The sequence below is a fragment of the Chelonoidis abingdonii genome, chromosome 1 (assembly GCF_003597395.2).
Source record: "Chelonoidis abingdonii isolate Lonesome George chromosome 1, CheloAbing_2.0, whole genome shotgun sequence".
In the NCBI taxonomy this organism is placed as follows: Eukaryota; Metazoa; Chordata; order Testudines; family Testudinidae; genus Chelonoidis; species Chelonoidis abingdonii.
This window is the reverse complement of record NC_133769.1, coordinates 103,387,941-103,415,606: the sequence shown is the minus strand read 5'-3', so window position 1 is coordinate 103,415,606 and position 27,666 is coordinate 103,387,941. Positions and strand designations below refer to the sequence as shown.

The window sequence follows — 27,666 nt, the reverse complement described above, 5'->3', positions numbered from 1 at the left end:
ATAAAAGAATGGGTGAGGGCAAGAATTAAATAATATAATACAAACAGTCAGATTGTGTCCCTTCTGTCTCACTGCCTCTTGTCTGTGTGTTGAGCCTGCAATCTGATCCAGGCAGCCATACCACTATGGGGCTACACTGACTTCATCAGGGCTGCCGCCAAGGCATAAGCGTCCCTCAGTAGGGCTCCATGCAGGTGGAAGTGTGCACCTACACAGATTAGCTGACAAGATCAGGGCCTTAAAACGTATAGTGTTTTGGACCTGTTTTTTTCCATGATTGTGAAGGGCCTAAGATATGTACCATGTATGACACTATAACACCGAACCTTGTTTCATGTTGCTTTGCCTGAAGTTTGTGGACATCACACTTAAACCCCATACCATAGGGTGCACTTTTGCATTTCTCTGTGATACCACCATCCTGCACTTTATCATGTACTAGATCATTTAAGTCAGCTGAATGCCCCACCATTGCCATACACTACACTGTATATTTATTGTACATTTGCCCAATTTAATAGGGTTTAGAGAATTTTGTCTTTATTTAAATGCATGAAACATGAGTTGGATTCATTAAACAGTTACCCTGAAGATTTGATGGTGGCAGTGAGTTGAAGTTGAACAGATAAATGGCTTTCCTATTTGCTTAAGCTGGAAAATAGATAAATAAATTGTTCTTGTGCTAGTTACCAATTGTCTATATGGACAGGAACCTGCTAGGCCCTAAATATAGAATTGGGTATTGTCTTCATTTGTGACATTGTGTGGTGAGTGGTTGAGGGTAGTTTCCGTGTCAAGGAAGGATCAATGAAAGAGAGAGACAATTTTACTTTTTTTTGGATTATGAAACTGTATTTTTATTAAGAGTTCCTGGTGATGATGGAGTACCGCTGAAGTCACTTGGCGTTGTAAGGACCAAGCCTGTTAAAGCAACAAGAGCCTGTAATCACTCTGTATTGTATATATGGGCTAGATCATCAAGTGGTGTAAACTGGCCAGGCTCTGCTGAAGTCAATGGAGTTATGCCAATTTACATGAGATAAGGATCTGGTTCTGACCCCAAAAATCTCCTCTACATATCTATCTAGAGCAGGGACAGGCAAACTTTTTGGCCTGAGGGCTGCATTGGGTTTCGTAAATTGTATGGAGGGCTGGTTAGGGGAGGGGGTCATGGCCCAGCCCCCACCTCCTAGCTGCCCCCTGGGATTTCTGCCCCATCCAAACCCCTTGTTCCCTGACGGCTCCTCTGGGAACCCTGCACCATCCACACACCCCCGCTCCCTGTCCCCTGACCGCCCCCAGACCCCCACTGCCCCATCCAACCCCTCCTCTCATTCCTGACGGCCCACCCAGGACCCTGCCCCATCCAACCACCCCTCTCCCTGTCCCCTGACTTCCCCTGGAATCCCTGCCCCTGATTGCCCCCTGCCGCCCCACCCAACTCCCTCTCCTTTCTGACTGCCCCCCCGGGACCCATACCCACATTCAACCCCCACCCTGACTCCCATCCACACCCCCACCCCCTGACCACCACCCTGAACTCCCCTGCCCTCTATCTAACCCCCCACACTCCCTGATCCCTTACTGTGCTGCCTGGAGCACCAGTGGCTGGCGGCACTACAGCTGCGCCACTCGGCTCGAGCCGGGCCATGCCGCCACCACTGCGCAGCACAGAGCACCGAGTCAGGCTGGGCTCTGCAGCTGCACTGCCCCAGGAGCTCACAGGCCTGCCGCCCAGAGCATTGTGCCGGTGGCGGAGTGAGTGAGCTGAGGCTGGGGACAGCAGGGGAGGGGCCGGGGGCGGATGTGACCTGCGGGCCGTAGTTTGCCCACCTCTGATCTAGATAGAAGGCTAGCAAACTGGCCACCGTAGGCAGATAGATTGATTAAAGGGGTAGAGAAAGTATAACACTGGTAGTTATAAGGCTATACACACACAGAGCCCAAGAAGTTCAGATGACATCACAAGAGCAGAACTGGAATAATTAGAACCCTGAGCTGTACACTACACAGCCTTAGTCACTGTTGTCCAAAGTGGTGTGTTACACAATCAAATGACAACACAAGAGTTTAACAACAAAAGCATATTTGTACTGAAATCATGCACAAAATAAACCAATGTCCTTCAATGTGTTTAATTTTTAAAGAGTCTCTTTTGCGCACAGACAGGGAAAATAACTTTGGATGATGTTTAAAATTTGCATAGCTTTGCAAGTTGAAAAGCTTGGGGTACGGACTAAGTTCCCTCTAAGCTGCGCGGCCACACTGCAGGCTATCAAGGGCTGCGCAGACATGCAGCCACAGGGGCCTGGACTGGAGAGGCGCCTTGCCTCTGGCCCCAGGCTGCTGCAGCAAGAGAGGGCTGGGGGGGGAGTCCTCTCTTCCCACTGCAGCCCCGGGTCAGCCTGCACCCCAAATTCCTCATCCCCAGTCCCACTCCAGAGCCTGCACCACAGCTGGAGCCCTCACCTCCTCACACCCCAACCCTCTGCCCCAGTCCTCAGCCCCCTCCCTCACCCTGAACCCCTCATCCCTGGCCCTGCCCCAGAGCCCATACCCCCGACAGAGCCCTCACCCTCCCTCGCAGCCCAACCCTGTGCCCTAGCCCTGAGCCCTCTCCTCCACTCTGAACCCCTCATGCCAGGCTCCATTCCAGAGGCCGCACCCCAAACCCCTCATCCCAGCCCCACCCCAGAGCCCACACCCCAAGCTGGAGCTCTCACTCCCCCCTACCCCAACCCTCTGCCCCAACCCTGAGCCCCCTCCAGCACTCCAAATCCCTTGGACCCACTCCCACCACACGTCAGCTCCATATTGGTGCACATAACAAAATTCATTAGAAGGAACATTGGGTACAGAATGTCTGCGGATTATGAGATGGGATTGTGACATCAGACATAACTTGGCCAATCATCATACAACTGATGTTAATTCATTTGCATAACAATGTTTTTCATTAAAATGCTATAAAATATATTCTAGGGTTTTCTTACACTCAGCCTTTGACAGAGTAAGGTTTAAAGGGAAGCCTAACTTTAACCATATGAGTGGTCCTGCTGACTTCCAGGAGAATACTGTGTGTTTAAAGCAGTGGTACCCAAATTTTTCGTGTTGGCTCCCCTCCTTGTCAGTAATGGAATCTGTCCATGATCCCCCTCCATTCCGGCACAAATGATTCAGCAGCAGAGCTTGGGCTGAAGGTGGAGCTGAGGGCAGAACTGGAGCTAGGAGAGAAGCTGGGACTAGAAGTGGAGCTGGGTTGGGGGTGGAGAGGGAATGAGGGCAGAGCTGTGGCTGGGGCTGGAGCTGGGCTGCGGGCAGAGCAAGAGGTGTAGTGGAGCTGGGGCTTGGGTCAGAGCTGGTATGAGAGCAGAGTGGGGTTTGGTGACGCTCCTCCCTACTCCCTGGGGAGGTTGGCTTGGGCCCCACTGTGCACCCTCCAAACGTTCCTCTGCAACCCCCCAGGGGGCATGCACCACAGTTTAGGGACCCCTGGTTTAAAGTTAGGCACATGTTTAAGTGCCTTGCTGAACTGGGTCTCAACAAAGCCACATTCTGGTGCAACAATGCATTGATGGCAACATGGGCCAAATTTGCAAACTTGTATAGCTCTGTGTGTATTATCATTTGCACATGTGACTGGTGACTGTCATAGTGTGGCCACCTCCAGCATGCCCTCTTGTGACCTCAGAGAGCCTTGCAAGCAGCCTCTGCTTCAGTTCCCCTGTTCAAGGGGCTTCTTCAATAATGCACAACCGGATTGCCCATTTACCCCCCTTCTGGGGTTCCGATTTATTAAATTAACATTCAAAATAAAGTTATCAAGTTCCCTCTTCAAGTCCACCCATTTACTCTCTTATCAGGCCACTCCCAGGCCTTTCCTGCCTGTAGTCTCACTTATCTGTAGTCTCACTTCCAGGTTCCAGATTTCTCTGCTGGAGCCTACATACTCCCACCAGCCCCTACACTCCACTCTGGTCTCTGCAGTATCCTGCTCTTTACAGGAGAATCAACTGATCCCTGCCCATTTGTGCCTCCTCAGTAACTAGAGTTGGCTGGCCCCAGGCCTCAAGCCCTGAAGGGACAGGTCATTTTGTTACATCCTCCTACCCTACTTAGACCCTTGCCCACCACAGTGCAAGTTCTACCCAGCTCTCCTTTCATCTCATGACTTTCAGAGAGAAATTGCTCTCTCTCCCGAATTGTCTCCATCTTCGCTATCTGGAGAGGAATCCCATCTCTTTTGTCCACCAGTATTTTGATTTGTCACTCCAAGTCCCGCTTATCTGTGGCCAGCTTGTCCCTTTCTATCAGGCCAGCTGTCTGGCTTCTTCCAAAGTTGCCAATTCCTTTCCATACCTCTCCTTCGAGGAAAGCAAACTGTTAATGGACTCTCTGGAAGCATCACAGTCACTCCCTGTTCACACCCAGAAGCCTTGTCTTGCCACCCCTCAGGCATTTCCACACTCTGGTCATGCATCTCCAGAACTGATCCTCTCTCTGACTTAATATTCTTTATTTGAGCCTACAACAGCTCTATTTTCATGGAATCATAGTTTAAGGCCAGAATGGACCATCAGATCATCCAGTCTGACCCTCTGTAAATCACAGGCCACCAATGCCACCCAGCAGCTGCACACCAAACCCAACAACCAAAATAAGCCTGAAGTATTACAGCCCACAGGAGACTAGATTAATATGTGCCAGCGGCAGATCTGTGCACCAGGAGAACCATGGTGCAATGGGAGAGAACTGATTAAGTGAGATATAGATAATCCTGGCAAGTGACTTACCCCCCCATGCATGCTATGGGGTGCAGTCCAGACCAGTGAGGGGTTGTGTCACTGCCTGCTCTGTACTCATAACTTCCTCAAAATGCTCTGCTGCTGTAGCACCCTTTGTTCGGATGCTCCCAGCCTGCACACAATTCTGCACTGAATGTCTGTGTGTTACACAGCTCAGACTCAGCAATTCTGATTCCAGCAGCCTGCTTGTGACACCCCAGCCACACTCTGGTTACACCTGGCAAGATAATCCCAAATTCCCTGTCCCAATTTTCCCCAAGCCGTGGCTCTGCAATGTTCAGCCCTGTCCTGGACCATTCAAAGAGATATTAAGGTTTGTTTGTTCCTTTATAGATCCAATACTCAACAGCTTGCCACATTAACTGGAGTTAACATTCACTTTAAATCCAACACAGCATGGGGTTGGTTTAGATTAAAAGTAAGACAAGTTTATTAAAAAAGGAGATAGGATTTTAAGTGAGTTCCAGCACAAAAGATAGTTAGAAATTGTTACAAGAAAATGACATTCTCTAGAGGCTAAAACGTAATAAAACAAGCTACAGCCTTTGTTCCAGGTCATTTCCGTACCAACCTACCTTCCAGCAAGATGGGCTACCTACCCTCTAGTCAGGATCACGCACAAAGTCCTAAATTCCATTGTCTTCTTATGTGAAAGATAACTTGGAGTTCTCTGCCCCTTTCTATACAGTCCATTGAACCTTTAAAATGGATTGTTCTGACAGTTCGCTCCACTCCCTGCCCTGCACCATAGTAAAGTTAATTTAAGCTGTGTGGAAGGCAACATGGAGTTTGGTGAAAGAAATTCTGTGCTGGTTTCTTTTCCCATGAATGTTAGCTAATATGCAAATTGATCTGTTTCCTACGATTTCCTCCCCCTGTTGTTTTGATGGTCCTGTTTACCTTCTATGTAATTTGCGTTCCCATTGTCTCTTAATGTACCTTGGAAATACCTTCCACGTGCCAGAACCACATTCCTTTGTCTAGGGTGAAGTAACTTTAGCCCTGCCTGGCAGACACACTTTGATAACATAATTTCCAATATGTTTGTAATTTTGAATTTGTGCCCCCTACATATACCAAGAAAGAAAATTAATGATCAGTATGTTATTAGCTTTCTATCGATATCTGACATGACCCCTTTTAGATACAGGTTCTGACATTAGTGAGTTGGGGCACACTGAACTGGTCAGACCAGCTGGAATTCACTACCAGATATCAGTGAGCCCTTGCCCTATTGCATTGGGATGCTATTAGAGTCTCACCCACACTCTGCAGATGAAGGGAACACCTCTCTTCCCAAAGGTCACTCACTGCCAATCCGACATGGGGGCAAGTTCCTTCTTGACCGCACATAGAACAATCACTTAGACCCTAAACACATGAGCAAGAACTAGTCAGCCAAGACCTGAGAGATAGGATACTTGGTGCCACAGTAGATCCCTGACCTGCACCATTCAACCTCTCATCTCCAGCCAGGGCCATCCCTGATGCTTCAGAAGAAGAAGATTAAAAATCGCCTCCAAATACATTGGTGGGTGGAGGAAATCCCTTACTGACCTGCTGCACTGTCCTGTATGATAGAAGTAGGGACAGATGTGGCCCCCAAGGTATTTCTGTCCCTCTCACCATCTCTTCAGTTTACTGGTCATCCCTTCTGATCCTTCCTTCACGTTCTTATACTGGGAAAGGGCCCGTCTTTCCTCCTTTTCTAGTTTGGGCCCCTGGAGCTGATCTGGTTCTGCTAACAGCCCATACAGTACTCCCTGTGGTAATCCACAGGTCTGGGGACTGTTTCACTGGGACTGCCTGGTTTTCCCTGTCTCATAGAACCCATCTTTCTCTTCCCCTTTTACCATATGTTCTCATGCTCCACACCTGAAACACCTGGTGGGGGTGTGGGGGTGTCTTCTTCTCCCTTGCCCTAGTTGGACATGTCTCAGGGGGTGCTCCCAACTTGGTCTGTTGCTTCCCTTCTTTTCCTTTTACATTTTACAATTCTTAAAGGGGCAGCCCCTCCTGATGTGCCCCACCTCTCAACACGAAACATTTGGACGGGCCCTTCCACTTCTAGACCACCCTTGGAGTGTCTCTTCCCCGAGCACACTCCAAGTGCTCCCACTGCCACTTGGGGCACTCTACTCTTTTGTGTCCTGGCTTCCCACATCTCAAACACCGCAGGATCTTCCTCATCGGCTGGTAACAGTGATCTCCCTGCTGTGGCTGCTGTGCCATGAGCTGCACCACCTGGGTTGCCTTCTGACTCTGCAGGAGCTGCAGAAGGAATGCTTGAATCCCACCGCTGCTGCTCGGCCAGAAGACACACCACATCCTCTATTTTCTCTCCTTTTTGACCATCAAAATGCCCTCCTTGCTGGAAGGAAGGTCTTGGATCCTGCCACCTATGCCAGTGTTGTAGGGTGGCTGATTCCTGCATGCCCTCTTGTGGCCTCAGGGCAGCCCGGCAAGTTTCCCCTTTCAAGGGACTTCTTCAATAATGCACAAATCTTTCAGGTTCTAGTTTATTACATTAACAGCATGCAAACTAAAGTTCTCAAGCCCATCCACTTACCCTCTTATCAGGTCACTCCCAGGCCTTTCCTGCCTGTAGCCTCACTTCTCAGTTCCAGGTACCTCTGCTGGGGCCAACTCACTACCAGCAGCCAATGTATGTTACTCTGGTCTCCCTGAGCCAGGGCCACACAGAGGCTTTTGGGAGCCTAGGGCAAAATCTGAAACGGAGGCCCCCCATCCTTCCAAAAAAATTACCATGGAGATGAAAGAGTTTAAAAAGAGAGGAGGGGATGGAAGGCCAGAAGGGCCCAGGCCTGTGGGGTTATAGCCCTCCTCAAAGGGATGGAGGGCTCTGCCTTGTGTGGGCCAGGGGGCCACTTCCAGTCCCGCCTCTCCCTGTGCTGTAGCCTCACTGCCCATGGGAGTGGTATCCTAGACTCCTGGCCCAGCACTTACCTCCAGGTTCTCAGACTGGCAGGGCGCCTTAGGCCTGACACAGCATGATGGAGTGGCAGCCAAGACAAACCTGAATGGTGCTGAGAAGTGATGTGCCCACTTGCAATACCACTCACTCAAATTTGGCCATGACACCAGTCTGTCCTTTTGAGGGCCCTCTCAAAAGGAGGTGCTCGGGTCAACTGCCTCTCTGCCCTTGCCACATCAGGGGGGCCCTGCCCTGAATATCCCTCTCTCCTCCTCCTTTTGCTCTTTAGAGGGGAATCAGCTGATCCCTGCTCAGGTGTGTCTCCTTAGTAACTAGGCTTGGCTGGCCCCAGGCAAGCTACCTTGTTATGAGGACTTTGGGACTTAACAGCATTTTGGGACATAATGGATGTTGTGGTACTTGTGTGTAAATGACTGTGCATGTAAAATTATGTGCATGCAAAATCAGAGGCTGGATAAAGCCCCCTTTGAAAATATATGGCTGTAAACTATGACACTCTCCCCACCCCCCATCCACTAACTACCACTGGGATTTTGGATGCATCCATTAAATACAGAAATATTCTTAGCACTGATTATTAATTAGACTCTAACAGTGTTCTCAGCCCTGAGATGGACACCGTTATCAGAGATCTTCCCTTGGAGGCCTTGCCTTGAATAAAACAGGACAATATAAGCCAGGAGCGCCAAGGGAGGGAATTACCTTAGGGCTTGTCTACATGGGATGTTACTGTGTGGCCAGTCAGGGTATGAATCTACAGGGCACTAGCTTGCCATGCCGTAACACCCTGTGTGGACACTATTACAGCACACCAAAGGTCCCAGAGTGCACTTTACTACTTGTAAAGTGTAGTAAGTCAAAGAGCATCCTAGGAATTTTGATGCAATGTAGCAGTGTCCGCATGGGACATTACTGCACAGCAAGCTGGTTCACTGTATAGTCAGACTCTGGCTTGCCATGCAGTAACATCCCATGCCGATAAGCCCTTAGACGACGCCTGAGCTCCTCCTTACTGTAACATTTGCCTTGTTTTACTCAACAGTGGGCTTCAAGGAAGAAGTTGGTCCATGGGAGGGATGGAGGAAAGGATGACAGACTGGGAGTTGGAAGAGTACCCCATGGATAGGGGCAGCTTGGTGGAGGAAACAAATGAAGGGCATTAGGACTGCTTACAAACTACCACACAACATACACAATTACATTCCAGTGCTATATTGCACAGTGAACTTTGTAGCAACATGATGGATGATCTGAAGAAGGCTCTGGGGAACAGAGACGGTAAACAGAAATGTTATAGCTCTTGGGAGTAAACAAAAATGCTTCTTAGAGGTGCAGCACAGAATCTCACCTCTGCTTAGCAGGAACCGGTCTGGTGTTACCCATTCACTTCTCAGGCTATGTAGGCCACCAGTCATTGGCGGGGGCTGGATTTCAGTAATTACCACCAGAGAATGGATTTGAACTGGTAACTCAGAAGTGAAAGGCTCCATAGTTGGGATTTTCAAAAGCAACTAAGTGACTTAGGAGCACATGTTACCTTAACTTTCCATGCCTCTCACCTCCAAGATGCCAGTTCTAATCCATCCCATGTGTCATTACCAGTCTTCTTGCTATTTGCCATTATTATTTTATAATAATGTGTATTACAGGTGTGTCTGGAATCCTCAATCAGGATTGAGGCCCCATTGTGCTTGGAGCTGTACAATTTCTGTTCACTCCTTGAAGGAAGATTAAGTTCTAATGCTTTATTTCAAAGGACAAGATCTCTGTTTATTTAGTTGTCTTTGCCTGGGTGATGTGAATGTCTTCTCCATGTGGGAAAATAATGGATGTTAATCATATGCTTAAAAGTCAAAAGCTCCTGATACTGTGGAATGTGAAGGGTGCAGCATTTTTCCTGTGCAGATTCAGAGGGGAACCAACAGGAGGAGCAAGGGAGTAGAGAAGAGCTTTGGGTTTCCCATAGAATACAACGAGATGATTCAATCCAGACATGAAAGAAATCATTTTGTGATGCAGTGCCATGACATATACAGTGCAATATTTTTTCTGTCTGAACTAAGTTCAGGATTTACTGCACCCTGCAAGCTGACTTTGCCAAATGCGGGGTAGACATGTGAAAGTCGGGAATGTCAAGTGGAATGTGGAATGGGTGGTGGGTGTGTGCCTGACTTTAACTTATTAGCTCATGAGCTGACAGCAACTCTATGCAGAATTGTTGATTCAGTGGATAATACCATGTTCCTCTTTATTATTTCTACGGCTCCACAGATGTGTCTGGTGATTTACAGATGAATAAAGAGAGAGGTCCCTGCCCCCTCTGAAGATGACAGTCTAGATGTAGCAGAGAAAGAGATGACAAGCAAAAAGGAGAGGATATGGAAAGGAGGAGGGTGGTAACAGACAAACCCATATTGTTATGGAGTCTTTTAAAATGTGTGTGTGTGTGTGTGCGCACGCGCGCGTGTGTGTGCGAGAGAGAGAATATTATAATCATAATATATGCAACCCCATGCTCTGACTGTCCCTAAGTCTCCAACTGCCAGAAGCTGGGACTGGATAACTAGGGATGGATCACTTGACATTGTCCTGTTTTGTTCTTTCCCTCTGAGGCATCTGGCACTGGCTACTGTCAGAAGACAAGATACTGGTCTAGATGGACCACTGGTTTGACCCAGCCATTCAAAAGCATCTGGTGGTCAAGATTTGGTCCGTGGCCCACCTATTGACTACTCCTGGCTTAAGGCAATACAGAGTTCAGGATAGGTAAAAATCTGATCTGTGCTATCAGTTATTCTTCCATTACATTAAAAAAAAAACCAAATGGCCATATAAGTTAAGTCCCACATCCTGTTATCAAACTAACCACAGACCAATGTGCTATGGTTTTAACATGTGCTGTGGTTAGAACATCCCATCCAATTGGGTTGAAAGGGTTAAGGATAGAGCACAGCTTTTTGTATTAACTCAGACCTGCCTAACTTTTGTCATTACTCTCACATTTAATGTGACTTTAATTTCCTGTCTCGGTGCTCCAGGAGGATGCCGTTCAGGATCACTCTGGTGTGCCGAGCATTTGGGAACACAGGCATGCAAGAATTTTAAGTTCCCTTCATTTTGCTGTGGTTTCAAGCGTGAGAGAATTGTAAAAACAAATCCAGGCAAGCAGATGCACAGCAAAGAAATGGATTCAGTGGGGGCTATCCATATGTGACGGATAGTTTTGGCCAATAAATCCCTAGCACCACCTGTCCAAATATGGGAAAGACTTTTAAAGGGCACATTGAGTGCATAGAAATGTTTCCTTTCTTAACGTACAGAGTTCACTTTGTAGGGCTTGTGTTCTCCAAGTGTGTTTGCCTTTAAGGAAGCCTCCAGTTATTTCCCCTCTTTCTGAGGACAGTGAGCCCTCCAGAGTGTGTTTAATTTTATTTTATTTATGTATTTTTTTGCTGGATGCAGTAGTGAGACAAAGAGAAGCTGGATTTTTCCTCTCTCTCTGACATTGTTTGGGTTTCTTTCTGCCCTATTTTCATTCACAAATTAGAGTACTCTGTGACGGGTTCAGTCTCAGAGACTCCCTTCGGACTGTCACCTGATGTGCTGAGACTACTTCTGAGCCCATTTTCTCTGCCAGTATGGGCCTCCAGAACCCTGCCTTGTCAAGCCAGACACGGCCAGTCTGCTCCAACACCGATCCAGGGTCTGAACCATGTGCCCCAAAGCTGCAGACTTAACTGAAAACAGCTTAAGAAGTGCTCCTGTCTCTAGCCCCAGACACCCAGCTCCCAATGGGATCCAAACCCCAAATAAATCCGTTTTACTCTGTAAAAAGCTTATACAGGGTAAACTCCTAAATTGTCCACTTTCTATAACACTGATAGAGAGATATGCACAGCTGTTTGCTCCCCCAGATATTAATTACTTACTCCGGGTCAATTAATAAGCAAAAGTGATTTTGTTAAGCACAAAAAGTAGGATTTAAGTAGTTCCAAGTAATAACAGACAGAACAAAGTCAATCACCAAGCAAAATAAAACAAAACATGCAAGTCTAAGCCTGATATATTAAGAAACTGATTACAGATAAAATCTCACCCTCCCCCTCCAATAAGCTTCTTTCACAGACTAGAATCCTTTCTAGTCTGGGCCCAATCCTTTCCCCTGGTACAGTCCTTGTTCCAGTTCAGGTGGTAGCTAGGGGATTTCTCATGACTGCAGCCCCTTTTGTTCTGTTCCACCCCCTTTTATAGCTTTGGCACAAGGCAGGAATCCTTTGTCTCTCTCTGGGTTCCCACCCCTCCTTCTAAATGGAAAAGTACCGGGTTAAAGATGGATTCCAGTACCAGGTGACATGGTCACATGTTCTGTGAGCCCCCCCTCCCTCCATTCCTCTAGGACTGGCCCGCAGGTATGCAGTGGAGGCTTGCAAGTAAACATTCACCAATTGTCCTGGTTGATGGGAGCCATCAAGATTCCAAGCCACCGTTAATGGCTCACACTTGCATAGTTACAATAGGAACTCAGAGTAACACTTCATATTTCTAGTTTCAGATACACAAATTATACATTCATACAAATAGGATGAACACACTCAGTAGATTATAAGCTTTGTAATGAGACCTTACAAGAGACCTTTTGCACGAAGCATATTCCAGTTACATTATATTTACACCCATAAGCATATTTCCATAAACATATGAAGTGCAATGTCACATACTACCCTCCCAAAATAAACATGTTACACAAGGGAGGGAGGAAGTTTCTCTCAAGGAAGGAAGGGAACCATCTAGGAATTGGAGTATTTGGGAAGTAAATTCTAAAGCTGTGGGAAGGGATTCAGGAAGGCAACATCAGAAGGAAGAAAACTATACATGAGGCTGAATGAACTATAGCACCCCAAACCATCTTCCAGGAACCCCAGAATCCTGCTCCTGCAACACATCTGAGGGCAAAAGAGTTTACCTTCTCTCCCCCACACTGTCCTCCTTCCAATGGGTTTGCCTCCTATCCTCAATTCTCTCTGAATCTGGCTCTCTTATTTGTGGCCCCAGAGCTTCCAAGACTGTTTATTTTCCTTGTCTGTCAGCAATGGCCGTAACGCACCCAGAAGTCTTTGAGTGCTTCTCCCACTGTCTTTGGGCCAGATCCTGTGCTCATCAAGTTCAGTGGGTGCCAGGCAAGGCTTCTTGATGGGAACCAAACTTCCTTGAGCCAGTGTGAAAACTGCAATGCAGATTTTTGGTAACCATGCCCTTTAGGAGCTCAGCCATGCCCCTTTTGGTGCTTGCACTTCAGTGCATAGAGCCAGCCAATGGAGCTACAGCTACACATACTTTTCACAAGCCAAGGATCACCTCAGAAGTATAGAGTGAGCACAGTTCACTAGGGGGAAGGTTTCTGTCCACTTCTTGCCAACTTTACACAGGCACAGCTGCACATTGGGCAATGGATACTCAAACCTTACTACAGGGCTTGGTTCTAATCTCACACCAATGGGACTCATTTAAAGGCAATGAGGTCAGACTCAGGCCTTGTGTATATTAGGAAAGCAAGGCAAAGCAAAGTATGGCACTAACAGTAATCCGTAACATCCCCAAATATCCCAAGGTAGTTGTAAATACAGGTATAGTGCTAGTGTTCTAGTTCACCCTTGGCCAAAATGCCAGCTGTCAGATGCTTGGCAGGATGAGGGGGGCAGTGGAACACAGCAGTATCTTCACGGTTCACTGCTTGGTAAAGGGTACAGGATACTACAGGTAACTGGTAGGTTTGAAATACCCTTTGGGTTTCCAGCAGCTGCTCAGCAGTGGGTCACCCTTTCTTTTTTTGCTTTGTGTTCTTCTGTTGTGCCAGAAGCACTCAAAGCAGTGGAATTACTGGCAGAGATAGAAACCAAAATATCAGGGCACTTACCACTTGACTTTTGGAAAAGCTTGACTTTAAGTTTTTTAAAGGCACAGGACTAGGAAAACAGGCAATGAGAATTAATTTCTCAGTGTTCAGACGGCTTTTACAAGAATTAGGGAAACAGCCAGGTATTGCCACACTGCAGATAGTCTCTGTCTATGTCATAAGGTGTAGAAGTGAGTGTATGTCCTCATGTCTTCCTGTCATATCATATGATGCCATACAATACTGTTTCACATTTATGCATATTGATACATGGGATTTTTGTCCGCACACTCACAGGCTAACACATACGCAATGGATTAAGACTGCCAGATTTTGTCGTGTCAACATGACAGAAGTCACATTGGCTACATTGTTCACAAACTTTCACATATATTTTCTTCACCCTCAAGCTCACCCACTTACTCAGAAAGTCGGGACTCATATCACATTCTCACCTCTCCTCTGGTGTCCTAATATATCCTGCTTTTCCACCAGCTCTAATTTTAAGCTTTTTGTCCTTTTTTCCCCATTGCTATGTTGCAGAGTCTGATGCCTCTTGCCAGGCAGTGGAAAATCTAGGTTTATCTAGGCTAGATTTTGCCTTTGGTTCAGTGGAATTGAAGGGGTGTAATGGCAGCCTTCTTCCCTGGGACTGGCCTCGCTGGGTGCATATTACAGCTGGTCAGGAATTTTAGGGAAAAATGCTTTTTTGATGGATTCATTGAAACCAGAACTGTTTGTGGGGAAGGGCTGGTTACAACAAATCTCCTAATTCAGAAATGTTTTGAAAACTTTGTTTGAAATTGTCAGTGTCTCATTTTAACCTTTGCAAGACAGAAGAGCTTGTTTTTCAGTTTGAAATGACTTTTTGTTTTGAAATTTTAGTCAATTTACAGTTAAAAATTTAACAGATCAAAATTGAATAAAATGTTTTGATAGATCTGATCCGATTTTTTTTCAGATTCTGTGTGTGTGTAAATTTTTGTCATTTCAAATTTTCATCTCCATTTGGGATGGGAACTTTTTTTTTTTTTTAAACCTGGAGACTCTCATGGAATGGGAAAACTGTTTCCCCCCCAGCTCTAGTGCATATGTAGCCCACATAAGCACAGAGTGGGTCTTTGTCGCCCTCTTGTGGTTGGTTTATGTAGTAGGCTACAAGCCTACTACAAGTATCAGAGGGGTAGCCGTGTTAGTCTGGATCTGCAAAAGCAGCAAAGAGTCCTGTGGCACCTTATAGACTAACAGACATTTTGGAGCATGAGCTTTTGTGGGTGAATACCCACTTCGTCAGATGCATCCGACGAAGTGGGTATTCACCCATGAAAGCTCATGCTCCAAAATGTCTGTTAGTCTATAAGGTGCCACAAGCCTACTACAGCAGTTTGTCCTTCTGCTGAAGTGGGAACAGCTCAGGCTGTTAGCAGTGAAGCTCCTGCCAATGACCCAAGCAGATGGTTGTTATATATGTGTGCTTTGGCCTTGACCTGAGAACCAGGCTTGCCCTCGTGGGCTGGAAGTGGTGGCAGTTCTACCAGGTGAGTTAAATACAATTCACAGAGGACATATACTCAGTCATTTTCAACTGGAACTGTCTTCAATTTACATCCTATTTCCATCCTAACCCTTTCCAGCCCTAAGGAGAAAGGGGCTTTTCAAGCACATGGAAACAGAGGAAACCACTGTGGGGATCAATCTTTTTTCATCTCGTAACAACCATCTCAACCAGAGGCATTCTTTTCCCTCCTAAACACATACATTTGTGTAGCAGAGACTACAGTGGCTAGGAATTGCAAGCAGCAGGAAGTAGACAAATTCCACTGGGAATAACACATAGACCCTCTTCTTTTCACTGGACATGCCTGAGGCTGCGTGGAGGCTGTGGTCTGGTAAAGCCCATTCAGTCAGCTCTTCTCTGTTTACAGAGAAAAGGGTTTGCCCTTTACGGGAAAAGGAGGTGGGGACCTGGGCTGATTTTATCTGTGAGGCAATATCTGCACCTCACTTGGATAAACAAGACAAATGTGAGTGAGCCACTGCAGACCCAACACTGGGTATTTGTTTCTCAGCTAGGCTTATTGCTTAGGTTTTCATCAGACAGATGTAAGAATGTGTAACAAGCGCAGCAACCATCAGGGGCATAAAATGACAGCAGAGGAATGGCCAGGGTTACCATAGGTCCTAGTTTTCCCCAGACATGACCTCTTTTTTGATCCTCTGTCCCCCCCGTCGGGGCGGATTTTTCAAATAAGAGGAAGTGTCTGGGATTTTTGCAGAGCAGACATTGCAGCTCAGAAAGAGCCACCTCCACACCCCAGTTGGTCCCTCCCCTGCATCCACAGCTACGAGATTCACCCACCCTGGTCAGGCCTAGCCCTCCAGGTAAGTGGAGCTGCCAAGCGCCTCTTGGCCGGGCTGTCTCTGGGAGGAGGAGAGGCCCACAGGGAGGCTAGCCACTCAGCCACTGTGACAGGGAGCACAAAATTGCCCCCCACCTCAAGTGTGAGGTCACAGATATCCCCTCCCACAGAACTCCCAAATAGCTCCTCCAGCACCCCCCCAATACTCCTCCCAGTACACACACACCCCTGTAGCAGTTCCATGTACCTCCTGCCAGTACACACACCCCTCCATTACCTCCCAAATATCCCCTCCAGCAGCCCCAAATACCCCCTGCCACTACACACACCCTTCCAGCAGTTCCCAAATACCCCTCTCAGTACACACACACCCTTCACCCCCACTCCCCCCAAATACCTCCTCCAGCACCCCCCCAGCGGTACCCCCTCTCCAGCTCCTGTCCTCTTGGCAGTGTCCTCTATTTGGGAATTTGAAATATGGTAATCCTAGGGCTGCCCCTGTGCTGGAATAACAGGAAGTGCTGCAGTTCAGAACAGAGGTGCATTGGCACTGCAGTAGGGGCTCAGGACTGGAGTATCAGGGAGCCAGGACTGAGGTGTATTGACAGGCTGTAGGGGCTCAGGACTGAAACAGTGGCCTGGGGAGGTGCTGCAGGTCAGAAGTGAAGTGCATTGGCAGACCTGTATAATGGGAGCGAGCACAGCAGTTACCTGTGCTATATTTTGTCCTTGGATGTGCTCTCATTGTATGAGCCTTGCATTCGCTCACAAATAAAAACCAGAATCATTTCAGAGGCTGGTTAGACTGCTACCTCTTTTCTCCTGGTCTATCTTTCTGTGGTTAAAATATTCACCTGACCTCCCCACCAGTGCCTGATCCAGCCACAACAATAGCTTGTGGTTCACATTCTTACTCACTACCAGGAGGTTGACAGGACCTTAGAAATTCCATGCATGAGGTGCGTTCTTTGTGCACTCAGCTTCTTCACTACACAAACAATGGACGCTGGTCTGATCACTCTCCAAACTCACAAACACGGCTGCGGGGGTGTGGGGAAAAATCTCCCTTTAAACATGAAAAATCCCCATGCTTTGAGAGGAACTGCACAGAACCTCTGCCTGGTTATAACCCAAAACAGCCAGTTAGGGCCTCTGAGGGGGGGAGTCCATTAACCCTCATTTCCAGGCAGAAGAATTCCACTGCTCTGTCTACTCCCCTCTCAAGTTCTAATTTTTTTTCATTCGTGAATCTAAAGAACATTTCTTGTAAACATCTGCCACAGAGTTTACCCCCTCAGACCTCTTCTCAATTGATATCATCTGGTTTTTCATTGGATGCTGAAGCAGCTCCTACAAACTTCCCATGCAGAGGCTGAAACTGAAAGACTCCCACATTCAGCAAGCGGCTTTGCTTAGCAAGCCTCCCTGACATGGCACCTAGAGGCCAGGATACAATTTCATAGCCACTCTAGACAGTGACGTCCCAGTCCCAACTGGCTAACTTAGCTCATCTGCCTCAGAAAAACAAAGCAGTGACACACTGGGTTTGGGTCTCTAACCATAACAGTGTTGCAGACATGATTTTGTTTTTAACTTTCTCATTAGTGCTGGGCGTTAGCCATCTGGGAGAAACCACAGCCTCCAAAACTCCTGTCTCCTGACCGTCCCCTGACTTTGACTCATGAGGTTTTACAACACACACAGAAAAACAGAGTGCAAGGACGGAAAATCCTTGGTTCTCAGCAAACCTATGGCTTGCATCTCAGGGACACTGTTTTAGAAATGTGCATGGAAGTAAACCCTTCAGCCCATATGGATGTGGGCTCCTCGGAGGCTGTTCTTTAATGATGATGCCTGTAGATTCTCAGAATGAGAGTATGTACATGGGGACAGCGGAAGGGGGTTTCCACAAATGGCTGCAACTGAAGGCACCCCTAAATCTTTAAGCTGGTGCTGCTTCCCTTGTAACCCTTTGTCGGGAGTGGTTCAAAAGCATTCAGCATTGCCCTAACACTGCTTCCATTGAAGTCAACAGTAAAAGTTCCCATTAGCTTCAATGGGAGCAGAGTAAAGTTGACACTGCGGGCTTTTGAAAACCCCACCCTGCATTTCTAAGCCCTCAGGTAGTGAGTTTGTGATGGACTGCGTGTGACTCCCACCAAAGGATTAATCAGCTCTCAGCAGTTGTTAGGAGCGATGGCCTGGGTCCTATCTGTGACAAATCCTACTTCTTATTTAAAAACCCATGAAGGCATTTTAATATTGTGTGTGCAATATTCTGATTAAACTAAGGCCCCATGTAGAGTAAAACTATAACTGAGCCAGGGAACCTGGTTACATCCATCTATCTAGTTTTTATCCTGTGCTCCTCACTGTGGGAGCTGAGAACCTTATACATAAAGGGTGAAACCCTGACCCCATTGGGAGTTAATGGGAGTTCTGACATTCATTTCAGTGGCACCAGGATTTCACCTTGGGGGGTTTACAAGTATTGCATATTGGAAGTTTCTCTCCCACACAGATGTTTTGCAGGCTCATTGCTTTACAGTGCAAAAGCTAAACTGATTAAGTGAGTTTTGCACTTTGTGCCAAAAGCCAATGTGTTCTGGGAGTGAGTTGCACCATCGGAGGCCAGCTCTGTGCCCTGAGCTAACCCAGCCCTGTGGCCAATAGTTCCACTCTTGTGGAATGTAGCTGCTGTGGGCCATCACTCAAGTGGCTTCAATTCCAGGGAAGACTATTAAAAAATTGAGAGAATGATCATTTAATCAGAGAGATTTGGGAATCCATTTCATTAAGCAGGCTCTTCAACCTCAGGAGTTATTGGCCAGCTTTTATAGCTATATACTGGCATGGACCTTGGAAGGGTCGTTGTCTTTCCAACAGGTAGCTGAGCCAGCCTATGTGCAGGTGCATGTTTAGTGTACAAGGAGCTTCCCCCATAGCCTTATGCAACAGCTCATGGGTTGTGCGTGAACTGGCTGTTCAGGGAGGCTAGCCCCAGCCCTGCCCCTTCTTCCTGAACCCCCTCCTCCACCTTGCCTTACCTCACAGGACCCCAAAGCCCCCCCGCCCCATGGTCGCCAGCCTCCTCACCCCGATCCAGACCCCCCCCCGAGTGCCCCCAGTCCCAGAACACTGGGCAGGTGGCCCCAGCACTCCCGGCCCCAGTGCCTCCAGCCCCGGAACGCCAGTGTGGCTGATTTGGAGGGGGCGGGGGGGACACTGGGGGCAGAGCATGGGCAGGGCCACATCTGGCTGTTTGGGGAGTCTCAGCCTTCCCTGGCCTGTCATATCTGCTGCTCATGCACCCTATCAATGCATCCAGCCTTGCTTTTTCTCTGCACTAGTCAGTGGGGCGGGGCAGATGCATTGATGTGGTGCAGGTTGCATTGTGTGCGCACAGTGGGCCATTAAAGGAGTGCAATCCCTCCAAGAGCTCCTTCTAAGGTGATGCAGCTCCATGCTACACCAGGCCCCAATAGCATCACTTGGCCATATGTTTCTGTATTACTAAGGTAACACTAGGAGAGAGAGCTCCCCTGATCATTATTTATACAAGTGATTTCATTCTTTCGTATGTAATTGCTTCATTGCCTCACAGTATTTCCAGCTGTTTGTCTTTTTCAGTTTCTATCTTTCTCCTGTCACTCTCATGCATGGGTAATTTAGAACTAGTTCCCATATTCCCTGCTTTATTTTGAAAGGAATGAGAAAATGAAAACCCTTATGGTCAAAGTCTCCAAACTCCAGCACCATCTCTTCTTGGGACGGGACATGGGATCAGTTTGATACTGAAATCTTCTATAATGTTCCCTACTTAAGTAATACTATTTGCTCATTTATTCAGCAGCTGGTTTCTTCTTTGGTGAATGGTCACATAACAGATGCATAACTAAAAATCATGGATGTAATAAAGACACTGCATTTATGACTTAATACAACAATCTGTAATCTACTACCCCCCCTCCTCCTTTATTCTCCCCCTCCTCCCCTACTACAGAGGTGTTAACTGGCTATTTCACTTTGAATGGTTTCTTAAAATATGTATTAAATACAATCTCTTCCATCTTGTATTTAGCTGTGACACTCTGAGTACCTTTCCTAGATCTGAAGAAGAGCTCTGTGTAAGCTCGAAAGCTTGTCTTTCACCAACAGAAGTTGATCCAATAAAAGATATTTACCTCACCCACAAAGTCTCTCTAATATCCTGGAACCAACAAGGCTACAACAACACTGCAAACATACAAGTCCTAAGTATTATGCACAGCAAACGAATTACAGAGAGAAGCGAAGCGAAAACATATAGGGAGTGGTGTTCCAGGGTGGGCTAACTTGACAGCGGGATTTCAAAGCTGACATTTCACTGACAGAGCTAACAATCAACTTTCATCTGTCACAATATTCACAGCAGACAGGTTTCTGAGTTTATGCAAAGTGTGTGAGAGAGAATTTTTTCGTGAGTCTGGGAGAGGTAATTAAAGAGAAAATGTCAATATCGTTTATGGTATGAGAGCAGATTTCAGCCAAGGTGACTACATGGGGTGAGTGGAGCATTTGCTTTATTGCAGCACGAATGCTGCAGAAGGTAGATGAACACCCCCCCGCCCCCCGCTCCTTGGCTCTCACTATTACCATTTCCTCCTCTACTTGCAGTTTATTGATGGGAATCAGAGACTTGAAGAATTAAATGCCCAGGTGCAGTGCTGAACTGCAGTGACCTCCATTTCATGCTCATTATCCTGATCTGTCCAGGGAGTTTCAGCTGGTGGCTGAAGCTTTCCTCTAAAGGATAGTGGGCAAAAGAGATGTATTTTGAATGATGATATTATTACACATCTTAGTGTGCAGAATGAACCACATTGTGTAATTTACACCACCCTAGGACAAATCTATGCTGTGACTAGCAAGCAGGGCCAGCTCCAGCTTTTCCGCTGCCCCAAGTGGCAAAAAAACAAAACAAAACAAAACAAAAAGCCGATTGGCGGCAGCTCAAAGAGGAAGAGAGGGACTGAGAGACCTGGTGCCGAATTCTCGCTGGAGACCCAGAGGTGCTGCCCCAGTACCGGGTGGAGTGCCACCCCTTTGTATTGGCCACCCCAAGCACCTGCTTCCTTCACTGATGCCTGGACCAGGCTGTGCTAGCAAGGCAGATTGAATGTGTGTATTAAATGTTTAAAATGATGCTGTGAAGAGGGTCCATATTGGGCCTAGTCTACACTAGGAAAGGATTGTTCTTGTAGCTATACCAGCAATCCCTCTTAGTATAGACATGGCTTATATTAGCTTTCCCAATGAAATAAGCTCTACCAGTTGGAGTGGAGTGGTTACCCACTCCATCCTTGACAGGGTTAAGGCCAGCCCTGGGAGAGGGCTGGGACTGTAAGGAAAAGCCCAGGCTGATTAGGAAAGCAGGCACAGCTGGGGCCACACCCGAAACAGAGCACAGCAGGTCTATATAAAAGGCACTAGACAGTCTCCCTTTCCAGTCTTGGAGGGAGCAGGGCCTGGCTGCCTAGAGAAAGGGTACTGGGAGTGAAGCAGGCCTGGGGAAAGGGCAGGGGAGCTCCAGCCTGGTGACCCCCCAGGTTGCAGGTCCTGGTCCTAGGCCCACCCCTGAGGTACTGGGTGGTAGATGAAGACAGCAGGTCCTACCCCTTGCCTGTGGTGACTGGCTCTTATACTGCAGTCTGCCCCAGGGAGTGGGGGCTCATTGCTGACTGGCAGTAGCCATTGGCTGAGGCAAGGTGGGATTGAGGTCCCTGGGGAGGGGAGATCCTGAGAGTGAGGGGTTACTGCCAGGGGGCAGCACCCCAGATAACAGGGCACCAGGGTCCGGGAGGAACACGGGGGCCTAATGGCAGTGAGACGTCGGCCTGCAGAGGGGGCTCCAAGGCTGGAAAAAGAGCTAATTCCCAGGACGCCAGCAGGAGGCACCGCAGGGCTGAGTCCTGCACCGTTACACAGCTAAAGCACTTTTATGCTGTATGACTGCGTCTACACTAGGGCTTTTGCTGGGTATAAAAATTCCATTAAAAATCACACCCCTAATAGACATTACAGTTGTGGCAAATGTTCTGAGTATTGTCCTGACCTTGTTCTAATACTGCTCTGCTACAGATATGAGGAGGAGAGAAACAAGCCTAATATCCACCTGGCCTCCTGCTCTGTCTCTCATCTTCTGTTATAGAAGTAGTAAATTGGGGGAAGTAGGCATCCCATCATACATTGCCTCCAGCTCAGTCCCCTTCTGTCTCCTGTAGGGGCTGGTGAGTGAAGATCAGAAAGATCTCATTGTGGCTACTCTAAAGGGAAAGTACTCCCAGAGATATCCCTGAGTTCCCAGATTGAGGGATGTGGTGATTAGGTTTTGTGGGGGTAGGAACTGGAAGGTAGGAGAAAGCAAATCATCCAAAGAGTGGTATGTTTACAATGAAAACATTTTCTCCCATTATTTTGATTGCAGTAGCATCTGAAGACCCCAGTTAGGGATCAGGGCTGCATTGTAATAGGCCCTGTGCAAATAAGTAACATGAAGACACTCCCTGTCCTGGAGAGACCACAATCTAAGATTTAGGCAAATAAAAAGATAAACAGAAGTGAAGGGATGTGCAGGTGAGGGGAGAAGGTTATAACTGATGCAAGTATGTGTGCATTAACTAGTCATACCAGTGGTCTCCATATTGCCAAGTGGTCACTAGCCCAACCAGGGCTAGACACTATTTTCCAGATGAGGTCTGTTTGGATAATGACTAATGGAGACAGACTTTAAAGAAGAACTCCACTCTGCAGAGAATAGGGGAAATAATCATATTTAAACCATCAGCCATCCACATGGTTCTCAGGCTTTTCCCAGTTACGCTATCTGATTGGGTGTAAGTTAGAGCTTCTTTCTCTCCAAGCCCAAATGCTGTGCCCTAATCTGTACTAGTGCACCCATCATTTCTAGAGCTGGGAGAGCTGCTCCAGTGGTAAAGCAACAAATTTCACAAACTCCTCAGCACAGACCAGTGGTGCCCAACCTTATTACACCGGAGGGTCACGTGAACCTAAGCACATCCTTGTGTGAGACAAACAAATTCTACATATTTTCATAAGATTTAAAGGCACCTGTATTGATTTAAATTTTAAGTTCAGCTTGTTTCATACATATTTAGATAGGTTGTTTCTAGGTACAGTATTGTTTATTTAAAAACAAAGAAATCTGTGCATAAAATGTGCATCAGAATTATAGAACAGAGGAAAAAAACCAGGAAAGAACACAAAATGCTAATGAATCAGTCCTTTGTGTTTTGCATTAAAGCAGGCACAGCGGGCCTTATGAAATGCTCTGGTGGGCGAGGAACTGCCCGCAGGGTGTAGGTTGGGCACCTTGGCATAGACAAAGCTTTAGAATGAAATGAAAGAGTCACACAGTCTCAAAAGCTGATACTCTCTGGGTGCATCTACACTGGAGCTGGAGGTGTAATTTCCAGCTCAGGTAGACTGATAGTCGTGGTTAGCACTGATTAAGCAAGTACACTAAAAATAGCAATGTAGTTGTGGCTGCCTGGGTGGCAGGATGGACTAGCTGTCCTTCCTGAGTACAATCTGTCTGAAACCTTAGGAAGTACTTGGAGCAGCTAGTCTGTCCTGCTACTCATGCAGCCGCGGCTACACTTTTATTTTTAACCACATTTTATAATGTAAAAATGAACAAACACGTATGTTGGTCAGAAAAATAAGTGGCACACAGAAAAACTTTGGTGCTTTTTCCATTGGTGTAAAAGTCCCTCTTTATGATGAAGAGGACTGAAGTTGATGCAAAGTGAATGGAGAAAGCACAAAACTCTCTCCTCTGTCTACTGTCTACCACAAGCAAAAAACAATCTTCTGTACTGTCTGAGTGCCAAAGTATTTGTATAAACCAAGAAACAAAATGACAGTTTCTCTAAGCAGATACCCTAGCAAATACCGTCTTGGTCAGAGTCTGCATAGGGACTCTTAGCTGGCAAAAGACAAACCTTTTTTCTTGCTAGCAACTAATTTACGGATCTGAAATCTCCCAAAGAAGGAGACTCTCTGGAAAGCATCTGAGATTTCCTATTTGAAGAAGGGGAAGATAAGTAACTGACAGACAATAGCTAATCCTGGACAAGGAGAATTTGTCTTTTAAGGTAAACCACAAATCCAGCTGGTCTTTAATGCTAACAGAGCCAAGCCCCAAATTCCATTCCCAGACTGTATGTCGAACATTTCTGCCTAAAATTAAGCCAATGGCAATGGAATGGATGTACACTGATCCTAGGAAGTCCACTCATGAAAAGAAATAGGATTTAGAGAGAGAGGAACTGATTTAGACATAATGAAGTCTTGTCTTGCACCAAATTAAATTAAATCGATATAAGCCAGTTGTAGATCGATCTGTGTATGTCCACATAGAGGCTTGCTCTGCTTTATCTAAATCAATTTCAAAACTGATTTCAGCTAAACTGGTTCAAATTTTGTAGGCAGACCAGCTCTGACTATATACAGGACTCTTCCTTCCGTAACGTTTTCCTCCACTGTTGTCAGGTTCTTTTTCACAAGTAAATGAAACTGGCAAACTTGGCAGATCTCTGGCTTTCATACTCTTTCTTTCTCATACACACACTGATCTTTTCATTGGTGTGGTTTTTATAAATTTTTCCTGTATGCAAAAAATGTCAGGAATGTGATAATCAAATCTGCCACACCAAAAGGTTCTGAATAAGATTCAGTTTTTACACAAACAGTTGGTAAAATAAAATCTAGATATTTAGCCACATTCTAGTTGAGATCTCCCCTGAAAAACTATTCCTGTCCCATCCCTCTTGTTTCTCTGATTAAAGGATTGAATATTGGGTAGACAACCATCATACAAACAGAAGCTTTCACTTAGGCTTTGTCTACACTAGCATTTTTGTTGGTAAAACTTTTGTCAGCCAGGGGTGCGAATTGCCACTGACAAAAGCACTGGTGTGAACAGTGCTATGTTGGCGGGAGACGCTCTCCGGAGTACATTGCTATGACCGCTCTGGTGGGATGGTTTTATTATGCCGGCGGGAGAGCTCTCTCCCATCGGCATAAAGCAGCTACACTGGAGCCCTTACAGTAGTACAGCTGTGCCACTATAAAGTCTATAGTATAGAGATAGCCTAAAAGATGAAAGGCTCACAGATTGCAGTAAAGAAATTACATGGTACTTAATATTAATGTTTAAATTAACATAATCGTGCTTCAGTGTAAACAGGCCATTTGGATGCATTCGGGCTGTTCACAATTCTCTTAGTACAATTGTTTAAGGTTATCCAAAGATTTAGTCTGACAGCTCTGTATTGTCACATTCAAGATGCTTATCTCTGCAAACAAAATAATTTTGCAGTTATTCAGAAATGAATGATACTTTCATTGCAATCCCGATTTGGCATAATACCATGTACCAGCTCAGTCCAACTTTGGAAAAACAAAATGCAAATCGAACTGAAATTTAAGATTTCTGCATTTCCTTATGAACTCAAAAAATGGGCTTATTTTTGTAGGAAATTTCATCATAATACAATATTTTCAAATGAAAATGGGCCATTTGCCAAGCAAAATCAAGTCCCTTTCCAAGAGTAAATGGGGCTTTTATTTTCTTTAAATGGAGATAGTGTTTACATTGAACACACATGAAAATACACATGATGTCACTACTTTTTGATGGGAAAATAAACATTTGGTCAAAAACACAAATGAAGTAAAATCTGAGGGTTTGAAATTGTGAATATGGCACAGCTCTAGTTGATATCCTTGCTAGGATTTCAGTCTCTAGGGCTGCCAAGCAGCACCCTTCACCAGCACTAAATTTACTTCATAGAAGAACATCTGATTCTCCCAGGGACCTGCAGGCAGGCTCTTATAAGGCTAAGCAGGCGGAAAGTGTATTAAAATGCTTGAGTGGCAAGAAGAAAATTCAAAGCAATACATGGCAGTACTGAAGACAGCTGAAACAGCTTCCCTGATTCTACCTCTTGGTGCCGAAGCAGGGCTTATTTTTTTAAAAAACAGAGTCTCCTTCAAATAAAATATAAAAAAGAAACTTTTCTTCTGGCCTCCCTGGTTGGGCTCCCCATGATTCTGCTGTCTTGGTATAAGAATAGTGACATTGGTCCAAGGTATCATCACCTCTCTGAGTCACTCAGTAAAAGTAAAAAAAGCAGAGGAAAAGTGGAAAGTGTTTGCAGCCAGTCCCCAGGGTTTCAGCCCACTGCATTCCTCCTCAGCATAAAGTCCCTGACATAAGTGGAGGAACCCCTCAAGATCAGGAAGTGATTCAGAAACATACCCTGGACTGTTTGCAATGACTCACAAGACATCAATAGGGGAATTGTCTGGAGACCTATAGAATGTCAGGACTCTTTTTCTAAGAATTGTGCAATAGCAGACTGACAAGAAACATGCTTCCCATCAGAGCCTCAAATCAGCATGTCAGAACTGGGAGGGAGAGTGCACGTTTGTGTGCCCATGTGCATGTGTGGAAACAGGACTGCTGTTGCATATTCATTAACACAGACATGGTTTTGTTTAGTATGGTGGAGATTGTATGGGTTTGGGTATGCCTGCATTTCTGTTATGCCAGACTGGAACTGTATGAATTGATGCAGGTTTATGTGCAGCTATGTGTATTTTGAGATCTATCTATATGAGATAATATCTTTCAAGGATACGTTTCATATAGACAAACTGTCTCAATTATAGGACTGATAGTACGGGTCGGTAACATTTCAGTGTTGTATGATGGTGTGCCTGATTATAGGTGAGGCTGGTAGCACTGCCTATTAGAAAGATTGCCCGACACTCATGGGCAGTGGGTATCGCAGGCCGGGGAGGATAAGCCTCCCCAAACAGCCAGGCATGGCCCCACCCATGCTCTACCCTGAGGCCCCTTCCTGCTTCCCACTCTTCCCCCTTGGTCCCAGCCAAGGCTGCTCCTTTTCCCCAAAGTAGGCAGGAACTGCTGCTAGAGCAGGCCAGCTGGGGGCCCGGAACTCGGGGTGGCTGGTGCTGGTGCTGGGGCTGCCCAGTGCTCCAGGAGTGGGAGCGCTGGGGCTGTCCATCCAATGCTCTAGGGCTGGGTGCGCTCAGGTGGATAGGCCAGGGCGGGCTGGAGTGTGGGGGGTCAGCTTCTGGGGCCGACTGCTGAGCCAGGACTGAGGGTGGCTGGGGCAGGGCTCCTCTGACCACGGTGGGGGTCTCTGGCAGGGGAGCCTCAGGCAGAAGAGATGGGGCCTTGGGTCGAAGGGGTGGGACCAGGGCTTAGCCTCCCTGAATGGGCGGTTCACACACTGCCCATGCTGACACTCCCCATTATAAGACAATGTTTTCATTTGCTTAAACTTTGCCAGATTTTAACTGTTCTGGAAGAAATTTTTCATGCTTGGGGTTTGCCTCAGACTGAACATTTTTAAAAAATTCAACCAAAGCAGTTCAGCCACTTCCAAGAACAAGGCTATCGAAAAATATGGTGTTTTGTCCATGTTGAAAGATTTTGGAAATCTTTTCTTCAAGAAGCTCTTGCACCCTTATGCTGTGGAAGAGGGGCTTGACATTTGGCAGGGGGTAGCTGTTGTGTTAGTGATGTGCCTTTGGCTTCCCTGTGAAAAGCTTTTGAAA

The 27,666-nt window shown here is 46.6% G+C and overlaps 1 protein-coding gene across 1 annotated transcript in view; it reads right to left on the bottom strand.

The window, feature by feature from the left end:
* Positions 1–27,666, bottom strand: part of SYN3 (synapsin III) — a 290,187-nt gene that overhangs the window by 44,406 nt on the left and 218,115 nt on the right. The gene's annotated exons all lie outside the window — the stretch shown is intronic.